At 37.2% G+C, this 18,299-nt stretch overlaps 1 pseudogene; it reads left to right on the forward strand.

Moving 5' to 3' along the window:
* The window catches only part of LOC124112451, a 37,820-nt pseudogene that overhangs the window by 6,606 nt on the left and 12,915 nt on the right, over positions 1–18,299 (forward strand).

Raw genomic sequence — 18,299 nt, forward strand, 5'->3', positions numbered from 1 at the left:
TCAGTCCCTTTAAAGCATTAACTAACTGTGTGCAAAGTATATTGTATTATGTGAATTATACTTTATATTATATCATTACATTATATTACTATTTTAAAAGGGCCTTTGGTTGGATGTTTCCTTCATAGAAGTTTTACAAATTTCACCTTTTTTACCTTTTGTAGCGATCTTTAATGAACCCGGCCTTAACTCTCAAAACGTTTTTAGAGTTTATCATACGAATTCATGCGCGTGTACTCCAATTCATTGGCGTTATTTTCCACAACATTTAAGTTCAGTTATTTTCTTTTTCATTTCCCATTTTATGTCTCGTTGTTACATCACACAGGGCAATTAAGTGTGTGAATTGGGTTTAACGCCGCTTTTAACAGTATTCCAGTTATATCACGGCGTCACAGGGCAATTAAGTGAAACTAGGTATGCAATATACAGGTACGCTTGCGCGTAATTTAATGGAAAAATGGTCTTTCATTGCATGACGTAAGGCTGAATATCTCACATTCTAACGAAATCTCGAAATAATTGTTTAATTATATACGGTGTCGAACTGACAAATGGAAATAATGTTTAATGGCGATTGGGGAAAACTTGAGTGTTTATTATGGCACGAGAGCAACTTTTAAATGCATTGCCACTTTTGGAATGAAAATGGGAACAGTTCAGAAAAAAACAACAGTCTTCTTATGATAATTCTCATATTCTCATTAGTACGTTGTATCAAATTACAGTGTCGGCCTTATTTACAGGTGATTCTACAATACCTGCTCTTGTTCAATTACAATCTACCACACAAAGCGTGAATAAACAGTTATATATATATATTGTGGATACATGTATTACATATTTTCATTATTTTGTGAATATATTAAGCACAAAGACAACAGGTTTATGATAGATGAATTGGTGTTTTGATATACTCAACGAATCTTGTATTTTCTCCGCGATTCTGATGTTTATCATCGTTTAATGGGTCATTCATTAAAAGCATGTTGTGAGGCGATATCAAAGGCGCCGCCCAATATACACAGTGTCGTCCGGTGAACTACCACCCCACCCTGTCAGTAAGACTTATGTAATCGGTACACACATATCTTTGATGCGGTGTCAGTGTGGAAAGAGTTTGAATTACGTCCACTGGCCACAGAAATCCTTAAAGTATAGTAACAATCAACAAGGCCAATGCCGTACTTATAACCTAGTGACGCACGTAACAACGGCTGTCAATCTGTCTGCTACAACTACCATACCATCATCCCTGTCACAACTGGCGTATTAACGGCTTATTCAAAATATTAATTGTAAAAAGTTCGCTAACAGACTAAGGTATGCAGTCCTCAACTGGATGTTACATTCCTTATATCAGCTAACGGCCCTGAATTCCTCGATGTTTTGTTTGTTAGTTGTTTAACGCCGCACTCTGCAATATCCCAGCTATATGACGGCTGTCTGTAAATAATCCAGTCTGGACCAGACAATCCAGTGATTGATATCATGAGCATCGATCCACGCAATTGGGATACGACGAAATGCATCAACCAAGTCAGCGAGCCTGACCACCCGATCCCGTTAGTCGCCTCTTACGACAAGCGCAGTCGCCCTTTTACGCCAGGAATGGGTTGCTGAGGATCTGGGGTCCATTGACGCAGGGATTTGTGTAAAGTCATTCCGACAGCATACAATGCCAACTCAAAAATGATACTCAATGTCTCCTCAAAGTTATATAGTACGGTACTTTGAGTACATGTGATATTATACTCTGGTTAGGGAGATGTTTAATCTATATAACGTGTTATTATTCTACCTAACAATGTATTTAATGAAATTAATGAAAAACAAACTCAACGGTTAAAAGCTTTCATTGAAAAAACTACACCTGGTCTTGCCTAATAAAACACCTGCAACCCGACACATAACAAACGCAACTTACAAACACAATCATAATCTGGTTAATCTGTATCTTTGAACGAGTTGCAATAGCTTACTCTGCCCACAGATGACAGTATTGGGCAGCTCAGTAATTAGTGGGTAAAACCAGGCAGGTACACTGGTCACACTTGACTGGTCTGTCAGATGATTAGGTCGTCTGAGTATTGGGAGTGACCCATAGCAAGTACAGCGGAATAACTGCGAAACTAGTTGCTTTTATGGGACCGATTAGTTTTATGATCACGGGCCTCGGCACAAGCGTGGTGTTGGAAGATAAGTTATACATGTACATCCCATATGGTGACTGCTTTTCACTATTCATATTCTAAATTCATTCATAATACCACAACATTTTAGTACTCCTTGAAACTTTACAATGACTACAAAATGTACAATAGATTGAATGAGAACAAATACATGTAATATATTGCGCATTATTCAATCACTGTCTCTTTTAACAGCCGCTACGTTTGTATCGTAGGATTGTACAAAGAAATATTTCGTCTGTCCTTTTGCAGATTTAGCCTCAGAATGTGCTCATTCGAATTAGGAACTAAAATAATTGCATATCATGAATATATATGATACAGTTAAAAGTTAATTGTGCACTGTAGATGTATTCACTTTAAAGTCGTATACGACCTTCGACCTTCGCGAGCGAGTTGAATGATCCAGGTTACTTGGAATGAAGACAGACAGACAGATATTTTATTTACGTCTCACTGTGTCTACAGGCATACATAAATACATAGATAAAACAATTTAAAATATACACACGCCATTCCTTTTAGAATTATGAGAGACTAAATCTAAAATATATACAACATTATTAATCTAAAAATGAAAAGGTAAAAAAAAATACAATAGCTAAAAATAGATGCACCCATTACTATGTGCTATATAAAAGACGACGCCAATAGAGGAGAACAAAAAACATAGCTTATAACGAACTAACGGATATAACGAACTAACTTTTTAGTCCCGACTATATGCTGTAGTTATGCTGTATATATGCTTATAACGAATTACGGTTATAACGAACTAAAATTAGTAGTCCCTTTGAGTTCGTTATAACCGTAGTTTACTGTACAGGACATTTCAGTATAACGTGGGTCTCATCTTGTCTCATTACAACACAGTGGGCAGATACACTGATCTACGGGGAGGTTCCCATAGGGACCAGTCTCTATTCGGATCAGGGCGACCCCACATCTAAACTGAAGTGTAGAACGGGTTATAATGGTTTGTATTTGACTGTGCCCACACCCTGGTTGTTGTTATAAGGGATGAAGAGCTTCAGCTCATTGCATTTTTGGGTTACAGTCTGTCTGACTAAAGTGGACAGACAGACAGACAGACAGACAGATTGTTTATCTGAGTCTCACCTCACAGAAATAATTACATAAATACATATAAAAGGACATAAAAATGAGCCACCCGTTAAGAGTTACGAGAGACTTAAAATGTATCACAGTATGTACAGCATAAATATATTGGTGTAAAAGGGGTATGAAAATATACTACCCGTAACTAACCATATACAATATTTTTTCTTCGTTGGAGAATTAAAAAGCAGGTTTTGGCTGTAAAATATACATAATATTTGAAAAGTTCAATAAGTTTAGCCGTATTGCATAACTCTAAAAAGTTGGGATAGCTAAAACTCACCTTTTCGTATGAACTTTCACGCAAATCATTGTTCATCTTCAATACTTTCCTTACACTGAAAACACACTCTTTCATTCACATTTATATTCGTATACCTGGACATGTGCAGGTGAACTCTGTTCAATTAGTGTCGGAAATGCCCATAAATGTGAACTCCGGACAATAATAACCTAAGAGTAAATCCACGTGCGTCTGCCTCTTCCCTCGTTCACCTTCGTAATCCTTGATCATGCCAGCGTTCTGAAATTCAGTGACAATGTTGCTGAACAGTAGATATAATCTGATGGGCGTATTGTGCAGAACCTGTTTGACACCATGGGTTCCACGACTACTAACGCTGGGAGGAGTCTAAGCTGAAAATGTTTGGTCCTAACCGCCCCAACATCTACAAGTTAATTTTAATAGAAACCGTATCTTAATTTGTTCTTGCACTGTGTCATATCGTGTATTTCATCTGTATATGTGTAATGTGTATGTATAAATGACTACACTTATACCGCATATTCTGCAACAGACAAATTAATCACCTTACCATTGTCTCTCCATTTACCATGGCTGACTGCACTAATACCCTTTTAACAGTGGACACCGATTACAGTATACATGTAGGCTTTTTGTTCAAAAAGCAACATGCAGGAAATTATATGTAACAATTCACTGTGTACTACATGTTTGAATGTTATCACTTTTGCGTTCTGAGATACAGGGGTGTGAGTATATTCTACAAGTAACAATACATGTATACAATAAAAATACAAAACTCTCTGCTGGAATATTTCGTGGAAATTATTCGATCAAGTTAAAATGACTGCGTGACTAGACCAATCAACTATTTATACCCCATAAAAGAAACTGCCTTATTTCAGGAACAGTGTTTTAACATGATATTTGAAATTTCCAACTAGCAGATACATTAGAGACAGTGACTACATGTACGTAATCCGTAAGGTGTAAAACAACTGAAAATCATATCTGTCGGAGACCCATCAAATTACCAAGTTTGATTGATTACTATATTTATTACAATGCAAATACCTTAGTGATACATTTTTCAGAGGGGAGGGCATACACACAAGTATATTGCTTCCGTGTGTGAATGCACAGGTTGTACTTGGCATCTCAGTTCTCAGCTTCATACCGGTTGTATACCTGAATTTGGATAAAAATATCTTGGTCTCTTGTTTCATGAGCATCTTGACCTAAATTTTACAGTGAACGAGCTAGCCAAGTCTGCCAGTCTTGCATTGGGTGTCATCATATGTAAATTTAGGTCAGTTGGTGGTTTACCCTATAGTGTTTATAATACTCTCTACGAAAACCTTGTGAAGCCTATTTTATCGTATGGTTCAGCCATCTGGGGAACTAAGGAATTCAGATGTATCAATAACCTCCAAAACAGAGCATGTCGCTTTTTTCTCGGTGTGAGTAACAAAACCCCGAATATATGTTGCAGTCTGTGGTGACATGGGTTGGGTGTCCTGTCTTACAAAACAGTACATTGAAATTCTCCGTTTTAGGCGTCGTATTAATTATGTTCAGCATTCAAGACTTGTTTTTGCAGTTAAGAGATGGTCTTCCAATTTAAGTAAATCATGGTACAGTAAACTTTTATCTCTCGTTTCATCTTGGGAGTTGCCTGTTTCTAATATTTATGACATTTCGCCATGTGAATTTGATCTTTCAAAACAGGGTTTGATCTATGCTGATTATATTAACTGGTTTACCCAATTATGGGATGACAAAGGAAACGTTAATGGAAATAAACTACGAACATATCGCTTGTTTAAAAATAGTTTACATGAAGAAGCTTTTGTCAACTCTCCTCTTGATAGAAGCGAGAGAAGTATACTAAGTAAATTCCGCTGTGGAACACTCCCGCTGCAGGTAGAACTTGGTAGGTTTTCACGTCCAGTTATCCCCCTTAGGGAGAGAATATGTAAGCTCTGCAACAGTAATTCTGTCGAAGATGAACTTCATTTTCTTATGTTTTGTCAATTTTATGCTGATTTGCGTTACGACTACTTTCAGTTTGCTTCTACTCTCAATCCTTCTTTCCCTCAGCTGTCTACAGTTGACCAGTTTCTCAACCTTATGTCCAATAATTCCCTGTGTAAGAAAATAGCCGTATCATTGTCTAAAATGTATAACCGTCGTAAGTCCCTCATTACATAATTTATAAAACCCCATGGTTCGTAACTCTAATTTTCTTAGTATTTCAAATGCACTTAAGTGTGGTTTTATAAACTTCTTTTTTATATTATATGCTTTTTACTGTGTAACATGTGTCTCATAGGCCTTTATAGGCCGGCTTGCGTTATTCTTTTTATATATATATATCTGCCTGTATTTTACCAAATTGAAATATTATTGTATACAACGACGGGTAACACTTAAATCAAATAATTTTCTTCTTCTTCTCTTCTTTTTATATGGAACCATGCGTACAACATGACAATTCCTTGCTAGTCGTCAGTCTACAACACAAAAAATAAGGTCAAACAATTTTGTTCACCGCTTTTGCAAGTTGTTTAGTACAATAATGTTTCATTAAAATCTATTTCAATTTGTTTTCACCATTTTCCCCATTCCATGCACGTTTATGTTGCTACATCTTATTGCTCATGTTTCCAAGTATTGTGGCAGGGATGATGTTATGGTAGCTGTAGCAGACAGATTGACACCCGTTGTTACTCCTTCCACACTGACAAAGCATCAAAGATATTTGTGTACCGATTACATAACTCTCACTGACAGGGTGGTGGTAGGGCGACACTGTGTATATTGGGCGGCGCCTTTGATATCGCCTCACATACTTTTAATGAATGACCCATTAAACGATGATACACATCAGGATCGCGGAGAAAGTACAAGATTCGTTCTCGTTGAATATATCAAAGCACCAATTCATCTTTCATAAACCTGTTGTCTTTGTGCTTAATAACTGTTTATTCAAGCTTTGTGTGGTAGATTGTAATTGAACGAGAGCAGGTATTGTAGAATCACCTGTAAAAGAGGCCGGTGTCACGAAATATATTCGCCCCCAGAATAAAATCCCCCCCCCCCACCCCCCCCCCCCCCCCCCCCCCGGCGAATTTATACCGGTACAGTTCCGCCGCTCTCGAAATAAGCTCTCCCCCACCCTACGAAATAAAATCTCCCCCCAGAATATTTCCTCCCCCGGTCGTTTTATAAATACTTGCCATGCAGTTCAATAGTTGAGGGCATTGCCTAAAAGTGGTTTAAACATATTTGTATTTCAAAAGAAATCTGGATCGGTAAACAAGCAAAACTTGCTTATGTAAATACCTCTCCAGGTAATAACTTTACAACAGCTGGTTATATATAAGATTATATGTAAGATGGTGCTAAACATAAACATACTAAAAACACAAATGAAATATCTGAAGCCAATACAAGTGGTGTCTGTGAAATAAGATATAGCTGTTTTCCATTACTACATGCATAAAATTAAGCTACTCGAATCTTTTGCTTTTGACAATGAAATCGTGAACTGATTAAAGAATAGTCATGTTTGTAGAACTGCTAACTAAACTACTGCCATGTAATATCGTTTTTAAATCATACCCATGTGTGTAGATATACATAGTGTTTCTGATATCACAAGGGCAGTCTGATATGTCTGATACATGTCTGATACATGTCGTCTAAACTTATCAGCATTTAGGTCACTGCAGCCGAGCCTAAGGCGACAGTGGACAATTTGACATGATCTATGACCGTATTTTAAGTCAAAATTATTAATAATTGTATCAGAATTGTATCAGTTTATGGAGTCAAAATCAATGCTGATTATTCATAAACTTAATGCTTCGTACTATAGGCCTGTGGCCTCTTCAGTGTTGAATAAAGATTGAAAATACATCAAAGATGGAGGTAACTTTATACATCAGAGTTCTTGAGAATTAGTTCATGTTTTGTTCTTAGACTAACATTTCAACCATCGATTGTGTTCACATGTAGACTCAAACTGGTATATTAAAAAAATGTATACAGACAACAACAAAACTTAGATCACCCGTATTTAACCCAGGTAAAGCATGCATATCGGGGACATGTGTCTTCGTGTCTTCGTGCTTTAGCATTACACATTGGCTTTTCATATTCCTCTAGGTTTTAATGTTTATTTGTCTATGTATTGTTTTTTGTTTTGTTTTTCTCTCCTTTATTTTTTCTGGGTTATATATTTATCCAAATATACATTTAGATACTTGTGTGTGTGGGTTTGGGTTTTTTGTGTTGATTTTTTATTTTTATTGATTTTGCGGGGTATATTTCTTTTCGGGTGTGGAGGGGGGGGGGGGGGGGGGGGGGGTTCCCCACATTTCCTTTCGTTTTTCATAATAATATTTTGTATATATAATAAGTTGTATATAACGTATGAAGATTACTTTATCTCATTTCTATATGACGTGCTATTTTACTTCTCTGTGTTGTTCTTGTTTTCTCTTCAGTATGAGGTTATACTGTATCATTTTTACTATTTTGATATTTTGCAATATGTTGTGGTCATCAGTTATGCAATTCAGTTTCGGTGTGTCTTTTTAACAAGGTGTTCCTCATTAAGATTCACCGCCAGCCCGATTGTGACAATTACATGTACACTTTGCTTTGACGATGCCGGTTGATGTTGTTCAATACAGTTTGGTGGTGGGTGTTTTTGAATCTTTTCTACATGCTAAATCATTTCGAGGAAAATGATACAATTTCACTATATTTTGGGTTACGTTGCTTATATAATTTCCGATTATCATTCTTAGTTTTACTGGGGCTGTCGGGTAGCCTAGTGGTTAAAGCGTTCGCTCGTCTCGCCGAAGACCCGGGTTCGATTCCCGACATGGGTACAGTGTGTGAAGCCCATTTCTGGTGTCCCCCGCCGTGATATTGCTGGAATATTGCTAAAAGCGGCGTAAAACCATACTCACTCACTCACTTAGTTTTACTTTTTCTCTTCTGCTGCGGTGATATCCATCCGATTCCAGCAACTTTGCATAGTCCACATTTAAAGATTATACATCTAAACGTACGTAGTCTTAAAGACAAAGTAGATTTAATCAGTGCTGAATTAGATAGTTATGATGTTGTATGTTTAACAGAAACCTGGTTGCACCATGCTATTCTAGCCACTGATATTACACTGATACCATTTTCAAATCGTAGCCTGTATCAAGGAATATATTTTAGATCTTAAATCAGAGTATAACGGACAGCCTGAGCTGGAGGCGCGCGTGGATATGTTGACAGTTTTTACGTAGTTAGTGTTAAAACCGAATGTTTGCTAGGATTAATACGATTTCTGAATTCAGTTACAACAGTAAACGTTCATGTATTTGTTACATTAAGTCATTTCATTCAAATTTGTTTAGTATGATTATGTCTTATAATTATTTTAGGATGGAAGGTACAGTTACCAAATAAAACATGCTGAAATACCAATTCATTATGACCATATTTCGGAATCAATTTTTTAAAGTAATCCTCCTTACATTAAAGATAACTATTTAAAGAATATAGTACTTAAAGACATTGTAACAAACCGAATAATCAGGGGGGAGACTTTATACTGAGGGGCGCGCGAAATATATCCGCCCGGGGGAGAATCTGTACCGGTATAAAATCTCCGGGGGGAGAATTTGTACGGTGGAGAGTTTATACCGGGACACCGGCACTGTAATTAGATACAACGTACTAATGAGAATATGAGAATTATCATAAGAATGCTGTTGTTTTTTTGAACTGTTCCCATTTTCATTCCAAAAGTGGCAATGCCTTTAAAGTTGCTGTCGTGTCATAATATTCACTCAAGTTTTCCTCAATCGCCCTTAAACATAATTCCCAATGGTCAGTTCGACACTGCATATAATTAAATAATTATTTCGAGATTTCGTTAGAATGTGAGATATTCAGCCTTACGTCATGCAATGAAAGAAGAATCGGGTTTTTTTCCATTAAAATACGCGCACGCGTACCTGTATATTGCATACCTAATGTCACTTAGTTGCCCAGTGTGATGTACACATGTACCAACGAGACATAAAATGGGAAATGAAAAAGAAACTAACTAAACTTTAATGTTGTGGAAAATAACGCCAATGAATTGGAGTACACGCGCATGAATTCGTGTGATAAATTATCAAAACGTTGAGAGGTAAGGCCAGGTTCATTAAAGATTGTTACAATATGTAAAAAAGGTGAAATTTGTAAAACTTCTATAAAGGAAACATCCAACCAAAGGCCCTTTTTAAATAGTAATGTAATAATATATAATATAAAGTATATTTCACATGATACAATATACTTTGCACACAATTAGTTAATGCTTTAAAGGGACTGACGAAAACATGGGCGAAATATTTTGATAACCCCACAAATTAGTTGAATTAAGTTAAAATGAGCTGAATCATCAGTTATGCTTGTAGACACACCTTTATGTATTTGCGAAACTAAATTATATGTATAAAACTGTTGAGTAAAGAAATATATTCTCTCCATTGGCCAAACTTTCTCGTTCAGGGGCGAAATATTTCACTTACGCTATAAAATAGTTGAATTAAGTTAAAATGAGTTACATTATGTGACATTGAACTTCTAAGAACACCTTTATCTATTTGCGAAACCAAAACATGAGTTTTGAGCAAAGGAAAATATTCTCGCCCATCGGCCAAACCTTTTCTCGCCCATGGGCGAAATATTTCAATATCGCTATAACATCGTTGAATTTAGTTAAAATGAGTTAAATTTTGTGTAATGAAACTTCTAAGAACCACCTGTCTACATAACGATATCGCTGATAATCTAGTGAATTCTACTCGCCTTTTTGCAGACGATGCTTCCATTGGTACATCATCTCTTCACTTACAAATAATAGAACACAGATTAAACAGTGATCTTGAGCTTCTCAATACCTGGGCCAATAGATGGCTAGTTAAGTTTAACCCGGACAAAAGAACATTTATTCTGTTCACTCATTGTAAAAACCGTACTGCAGATATTATTTATAACAATACCTCACTTAGCGCATCTATCTCGCACAAACATCTGGGCGTTACTCTCATGATATGAAGTGGACAACTCACGTTGATAACATTTGCCGCTCAGAACCGTTAAATATTTACTTGACAGACCAACCCTGTCCAAAGTCTATCTTGTTTCCATAAGGCCTATATTAGAATGTGCTTCAGAGGTATGGGATAACTGCAGTCCAAAAAATTCCGAAAAACTTGAAATGATTCAACTCGAAGCTGCTCGCAGAGTAACAGGTCTCCCTAAATTCTCCTCAAGATTGAGTTTATATTTTGAGACAGGATGGGAATCACTATCTTATAGAAGGAAAAATAAAAAACTTTGTACAATCTACAGTATTGTTAATAACCTATGTCCATCGTATTTACATGACACGTTACCACCCAAAGTATCAACTATCAACTATGAGTTACGAAATCAGAACAATATGAATTTGCCGCATGCACGAACAGTTACATACCAACAATCATTTATACCTTCTTCAATCAAATTATGGAATGAGTTACCCCCTGAATACAGAAGTGCAACATCATTATCAAATTTTAAACATATGATTTAAACAACCATTGCAGCTCCACCTCCATACTATTCAACCGGCAATCGAAGAGCTAATATTTTACATACACGCCTAAGGCATTCTTGCAGTTCCCTAAATGCAGACCTCTTTAAAGTAAATTTATCTGATACTTTGTCCTGCTCCCGTGGAAACCCATGTGAAAACAACATACACTTTTTTCTTGAATGTCCCATTTACACTATTCTCAGAAATATCATGTTCGCTAACATTATAAAAGCTGAAACTACATGTACAATACAAAATATTCTCTACGGTGATGTATCCCTAGATGAAAGTCACAATAACCTCATCTTCAACAGCGTTCAAAAATATATACTGTTGACTAATAGATTCGAGTAACCCTTTATCATAAATATAGAATATCGCTCTGCGACCACTTGTTATTAATTGCGCCATTTGTGTATAAACTGCATGTATGTATATGAATACATGGGTATCTCTGCCTCCTTCTGTAAGCATAATGTTTACGGGTTTGTATATCCCGGTGTATGTTTGTAAATATGTGTATGTGTATGTATATACAGGTATGCATGCGTTTACAAGGGTATATGTATGTAGTGTGTGTATGTGTGCATATATGTACATGTATATAAGTGTATGTATGATTGTGTAATTATATATGTAGTCTTGCATGTATTTTGGATGAATGTGTATATACAAGCAAATTGTGTTTATATAGGCAATTCTAATGTATGTCTATGTTATTCTTGCAAACATTATGCTTATGTTCTTGTGTAAATATATTTCTCTTTGTTACTATAAATGTAATATGTGCATATGTATATGAGTATGTGTATGTATGTATGAGTATGTATGATTATGTGTATATATGATTATGTGTATATGTATGTATTTCTGTATACGTATGTATATGTATGTGTGTATGTATATGTTTATACATATGTATAATCAATGTCTGTACATATAGAGTAGGGAAAGGGCCACCTAAGTTGGATAACTTTTGCCCAATCCCGTTGACCATATATGTCCATAAAATATGTTTAAAACAAACACCTGTATGTATTTGCGACACTAAAACATGAGTTTTGAGCAAAGGAAAATATTCTCGCCCATGGGTCTGCCTATGGGACAACCCTTTTCTCATAATGGAGCAACCCTTATGATGCATAACATCATTGAATTAAGTTAAAATGAGTTACATAAAGTATCATGACATTTGTAAGAACACCTGTATGTATTTGCGAAACAAAACCACAAGTTTTGAGCAAAGGAAAATGTTCTCGCCCATGGGCCAAACCGTTTTCTCGCCCATGGGCGAAATATTTCAATATCGCTATAAAATCGTTGAATTAAGTTAAATTGAGTTAAATTATGTGTCATGATACATGAAAGAAATACATTTGTGTATTTGCGAAACAAAAACATGAGTTTTAAGTAAAGGAACATATTCTCGCCCACGGGCCAATCTTAGTGTACATATTGAGTTTTTGAACCTTTTCTTTAATATTTTCTTCCTTGGTATGTTCCCATGAAAACAGACAGGGCAAAGACAGTAGAGTTTCTGGACTATTGGGTTTCCAGAATTACGATGACCTGCATTAACCAAGTTATCAAGCCTGACCACCCGATCTTGTTAGTCGCCTCTAATAATTACGACAAGGAAAGTCGCCTTTTACGATAAGCATTGGCTGCTGCAGACAGACCCGGATGTTCACGGGTTTTTATGTATAGGATAAAACACGTCCGAGGGTTGTTATGATATTTAAAACCCGCATCCCGAGGGATATTCCGAGGGAAAGGGTTTATCAGTATCACTAAGAACACGATGGGAAGTGTTTTATCTAACTTATGAACCGAAAAAAGAAACCTTAAACAACATTTATCAACATTTTTATGTTTCGAACAGACTTTCCATGAACATTAGGAAACGGGCGTAAAATATCTTTTGCTGGCATACGGATCCTGAAAAGGACATCCTAAAAACATTTTGGAATATCAGAGCCTCTGAAGCCTTGTGGTACACTTACTGGGCTACAAATACGAAGGTTGCGTGTTCGATCTTCGGGAATATAAAGAGAGTATTTGTCATTTGATTTTACATTTTATTACATGTGACAATCTGAACCGAAGTTGTATAAATAAAATACCCAGGACATTATATAAAATCCATCGGATATTATAACACATTATATAGCAAACATGACTTGAATATCCTATAAAATCCCGGGGACATTATATTAAATCCCAGGGACATTACAGCGTCCCTGTTTATGAGATTTAACCCGACCAGAGAACAATAGGATGACGTCACTGGAGGTTTATAAATACTGAATTAGATTTTGATTGAAATGTTGGGCGAACTAATGCTGCCAGAGTTTAGTATTACATGTGCAGAAACGCACACAGTGTTTGACAAAATGAATGTTTTATTCCGTGGATTTTAAACTTTAGTCAAATGAGAAGCTGTCCGCGACTGTATTTAGGTTTAAATGAGTCACATTTCTCTTGGTTGGTGTATGCATAGTATACATATCTTCCATGGTATAGTATCACAAATATTACCTATGAACAAACATCTAAGATGTGAAAACTAAGAAAATGTTATAAACTATCGAAATGTTAATTATTTAAAAAATAAAACTTATTAATATTTTTTTTAAATAAACAAAGAAAAAGCTGATTACAAAAACTGAACTAATCTATTCTTACCATGAGGCTAACTTTGCAATGAGCGTATTACATTTAAGTAACTACCTTTTAAACTATACACAATGCATTAGGTTCAAAGGGATTAAATGTAATACATAGTATTACGTATTTGCGCGTTGCGTGAATATTTGCAAACAAATTCAACAAATATTTTCTAAATCACTTGTGTGGCAATATTTGTTTTTTATACTTTCTTTTTATATTCCTCTTCTCGAAATCAATATATTCCGAAAAAATATATTAACCGAAAAAAGAAACTTAAAACAACATTTATCAACATTTTTATGTTTCGAACATACTTTCAATGAACATTAGGAAACGGGCGTAAAATATCTGTTGCTGGCATATATAAACACCAATACACCAATAAACGAATATATATATATATATATATATATATATATATATATATATATATATATATATATATATATATATATATATATATATATATATATTCGTTTATGGTTTGAATTCGCAAGAAAACGATACAGTTAATGAAATGTTGTTGACCATACTTCACATACATCATATTAGCGTTTATAAAAAATGAATACTTTTGAAAGACCCGTTAACCTGCCACTATCTTAAAACCCTCCAGTCGAGTACGCCCGCATGTTTAAGTGCTCACCACATAAAGAATTATTTTGAAAGCAAAATCAGGTAATTATAATGATTTGGAGTGTGTATGTTGGAATGTGTTTGAGGCAATACGTGCGTGAATGCGCACATCTGTACGCGCGTGTGTGTGTACGTGTGATTGTGTGTGTGTACGTGTGATTGTGTGTGTGTGTGTACGTATGATTGTGTGTGAGTTTGTGTGTACGTGCAATTGTGATTGTGTACGTGTGAGTGTGTGTGTTAGTCTGTGTGTACGTGCAATTGTGAGTGTGTACGTGTGATTGTATGTGAGAGCGGTGTGAGTGTATGCGTGTGACTGTGTGTGTACGTTTGATTGTGTATGCGTGAGTGTGTGTGTGTCTACGTGCGATTGTGTGTGTATGTGTACGTGTGAATTTGTGTGTGAGTGAATGTGTGTGACTCTGTGTGTGTGATTGTGTGTGTAGTTTAGTTTAAACATCTTTTATTCAGATTGAAATGGATTTAGAATAAGTTATCCAACTTAGGACTCCGTCTCCATTGTGTGACCCAGGGTGTGTACGTTTGATTGTGTATGTGTGAGTGTGTGTGTCTACGTGCGATTGTGTGTGTATGTGTGATTGTGTGTGTACGTGTGATTGTGTGTGTGAGTGTATATATGTGACTCTACGTGATCTTTACGTGATTGTGTGTGTGATTCTATGTGTGTGTACTTGTGATTGTGTGATTGTGTGTGTGTGTGTGTGTGAGTAAGTGTGATTGTGTATGTGCTACTGGTGATATTTCCGTGCATTAAGCTGTCAAACATACGTCTGATTTAGAGCCATTGTGCATTTAGTATCTTCAAATAGAGAAGGACATTTAAACAGCATACGAGGAAGAACTATTGGAACTGAACTGTTCCCATGTTTTCTGTACAGGGGGAGGGGGAGGCAGGCCGCCCTGGGCCCATCTGTCCCGGCCCCCGACGGAGGGGAGTTACACGGATCCCGCCAACAGTAACGGGTATGTATTCGACACAGAGTTAACCCCGTTTATCCCGACACCCCGGACATAGAGGCGGTACTACACCCCCTGATTCAGTAATTCGGACCTGGTTAATCCGGACACATTTTGCTTCATGTCTTTCCACGTAGAATTGGACATATTATGCACATGCTTCAATCACAGTAGTTTCTTGTCATAATATCAACGTACATTTCAATGATGATTTGGATGAAGACAGCGTGGATGACCAGCTGAGGCAGGTTACAGGCAATAGGGCCAACTGATCGGTCATAGTTCCCAAGAAGCAGAAAAGAACACCCGTACTCGATATATACATACTTTGTATAGCTTGCTTCATGTTTTTTTGTGTGTACCCCATCTTTCAGTGAACACATCCATCATCAAATATATAATCTGTTAATGGTAGTGAAATGGGGTTGCGTTGAAGAACATTGCACGTATATAGTGACGTGCATGTGTGTGTGCCTCAAAGTACCCTGGATACACCACAGTATAGCGACTCCCGCGTTCTTGTTCTATCACCTAAATGACGAACCTTTAAGGAAGGGTAACTACAAGTACGTCTTTTGGTATAGTCTTTATTGAGCATTTATATTTAAGGAATAGCGAGGCTCCGGTGCGGAATACATATTTTATTCCTATATAAACTGACGTCCGAAAGAAACTTTACCAGAGTTTGAAATCACTCTTGCTCAAAAACAACAAAACATACATGCATAAAGTAAAGTGTATTGAGAAGATCAATATATCAACATAATCAACACTTAAAATGACAATCATACCGCGACCGAGAATGACGTCAGAGCCCCCCCCCCCCCCCCCAAAGTTGGGTGTGGTACAAAACACGAGCTTTCAGAATCATGGACAATAGGCAGAGTACATAAACAATCGCTCACGTTCAATATCAAGTCATTAGTAGCGTGTGTGACCACGAAATGCCTCAATACACGCAAAAACTCTTCGACGCACAGAAAAAGTCAGTCGTCTGGTGAGGTCACGTGGGATTTGACGCCATTCTTCTTGGAGGGCCAAGATCAGTTATTGCCGGTTGGCTGGAGAGTGTGGTTGTTGTCGAACACGACGATCCATCAAGTCCCAGAGGTGTTCAATTAGGGACATGACGGGTGAGCGTGCAGGCCACGGCAGGACGTTGACGTTGTTGGCTGCGAGGAAGTTAGTGACAATTCTGGCTGTATGGGCTCTTGCGTTGTCATGCTGATAAATGACACCACGTGGCTGCTGTTTGAGAAATGGTAGGACAACTGGACGAAGAATGTTATCAATGTAACGCTGAGCTGTCAAGTTTCCGTCAATGATGACCAGCGGTGTCCTCTCCTGCCCAAAGATCCCCATGACACTCCCTCCACCATATGGTACGACCTCCTGCACACAACACGCCGCCGTTCGTTCACCCCTTCGGCGGTAAACACGTTGTCTTCCATCAGCCCTAAACATACAGAATCGACTCTCGTCAGTGAGGACAACCCTGAAGTGAAGACGACGATGTTGCGCTGTCAATAGCTGTCCTCTGTATGGTCTAAAAGCCCTGATTCCATGAGCCCTGTGTCTCCTGGCCACTGTCTGTCGACTAACCCTGTGACCTAAGGCATTTGTCACCGATGACGTCACTGTCAGGAAGCGATTTCGGAGGTGCAAGGTACGCAAGTACCGGTCATCATGGGGCGTGGTCACCCTGGGTCTGCCTGTTCTTGGCCTGTCAGCGGTCCGCCCTGTCTGTCTGCAACGTTGCATCAAGTTGGTAACGGCAACACGGAGCAACCGAAGGTTCGTGCAATATGGGCGTGGGTGGCTCCCATCTGTACTATACCCAAGGCTCGTTCACGTTGTTCGACTGTGAGTCGTGGCATTTCTTTTGTGTTTTTTTTATCACTGTGGATGTCTGACTTGCCGTTGCAATCGTTTTATACCCTTACCCGCACGTGCATTTGCAGTTGTCCGTGGTACACGTGTTTTTCACTTTTTCGCGTGTGATCTCGCAAACATGTAACAGACGATTAACATTTTCTACATACACTACTATTGTATTAAGGTTATGTGTTTTAGATAGACTTCATCGAAAAAAAAAATATACTTTTTCTGAAATTTATATTTTCAGTTGGTAAAGTTTCTTTTGGACGTCAGTTTATTATATTCACGAGACAGAAGCACGATTGTAACACTCTCCTCATTATTAGTGTGTCATTCTTACAAATCGCTGTTTTTGACATAAATTCAGTCAATGAAAGTAACTTTAGAAACCCTAAATTGATAAAATTCTAGAGTGAACCATATAGTGCCTAATGATTTAGAGTCCAGTTCGTGTACAGAAGCACCAACATAAGGGACAACAACTATATAAACTGATCGAGAATGCAATATTTAAGCTAGTAGACACTAGAAAGGTAAAGAAGACACAATTTATGGATAACATCTTCTTTATTACCGTAAAGGCAACGTTTCGGCATAAATCCTCATACCGTTGTCAAACAATACCGTTGTTTCAGCCTTACTTGACAGCGGTTTAAGAATCTACAGTAAACTACGGTTATAACAAACTCAAAGGGACCACTAAATTTAGTTCGCTATAACCGTAGTTCGTTATAAGCATATATACAGCATATATACAACAAATGGAAGGGACTAAAAATAAGTTCGTTATATCGGTCAGTTCGTTATAAGCGTGTTCGTTATAACCGTACAGTATAAAGAAACGCAGCCTGTACAGAAACAGAGAAGTTGCTATCCATAAATTGTGTCTACTTGTCATCCGTCAACTTCTAAGTAATGCCTATCGAACAATTTATTGTAA

Source organism: Haliotis rufescens, unplaced genomic scaffold (genome assembly GCF_023055435.1).
Source record: "Haliotis rufescens isolate VD_foot unplaced genomic scaffold, xgHalRufe1.0.p SCAF_12, whole genome shotgun sequence".
Classification (NCBI taxonomy): Eukaryota; Metazoa; Mollusca; class Gastropoda; order Lepetellida; family Haliotidae; genus Haliotis; species Haliotis rufescens.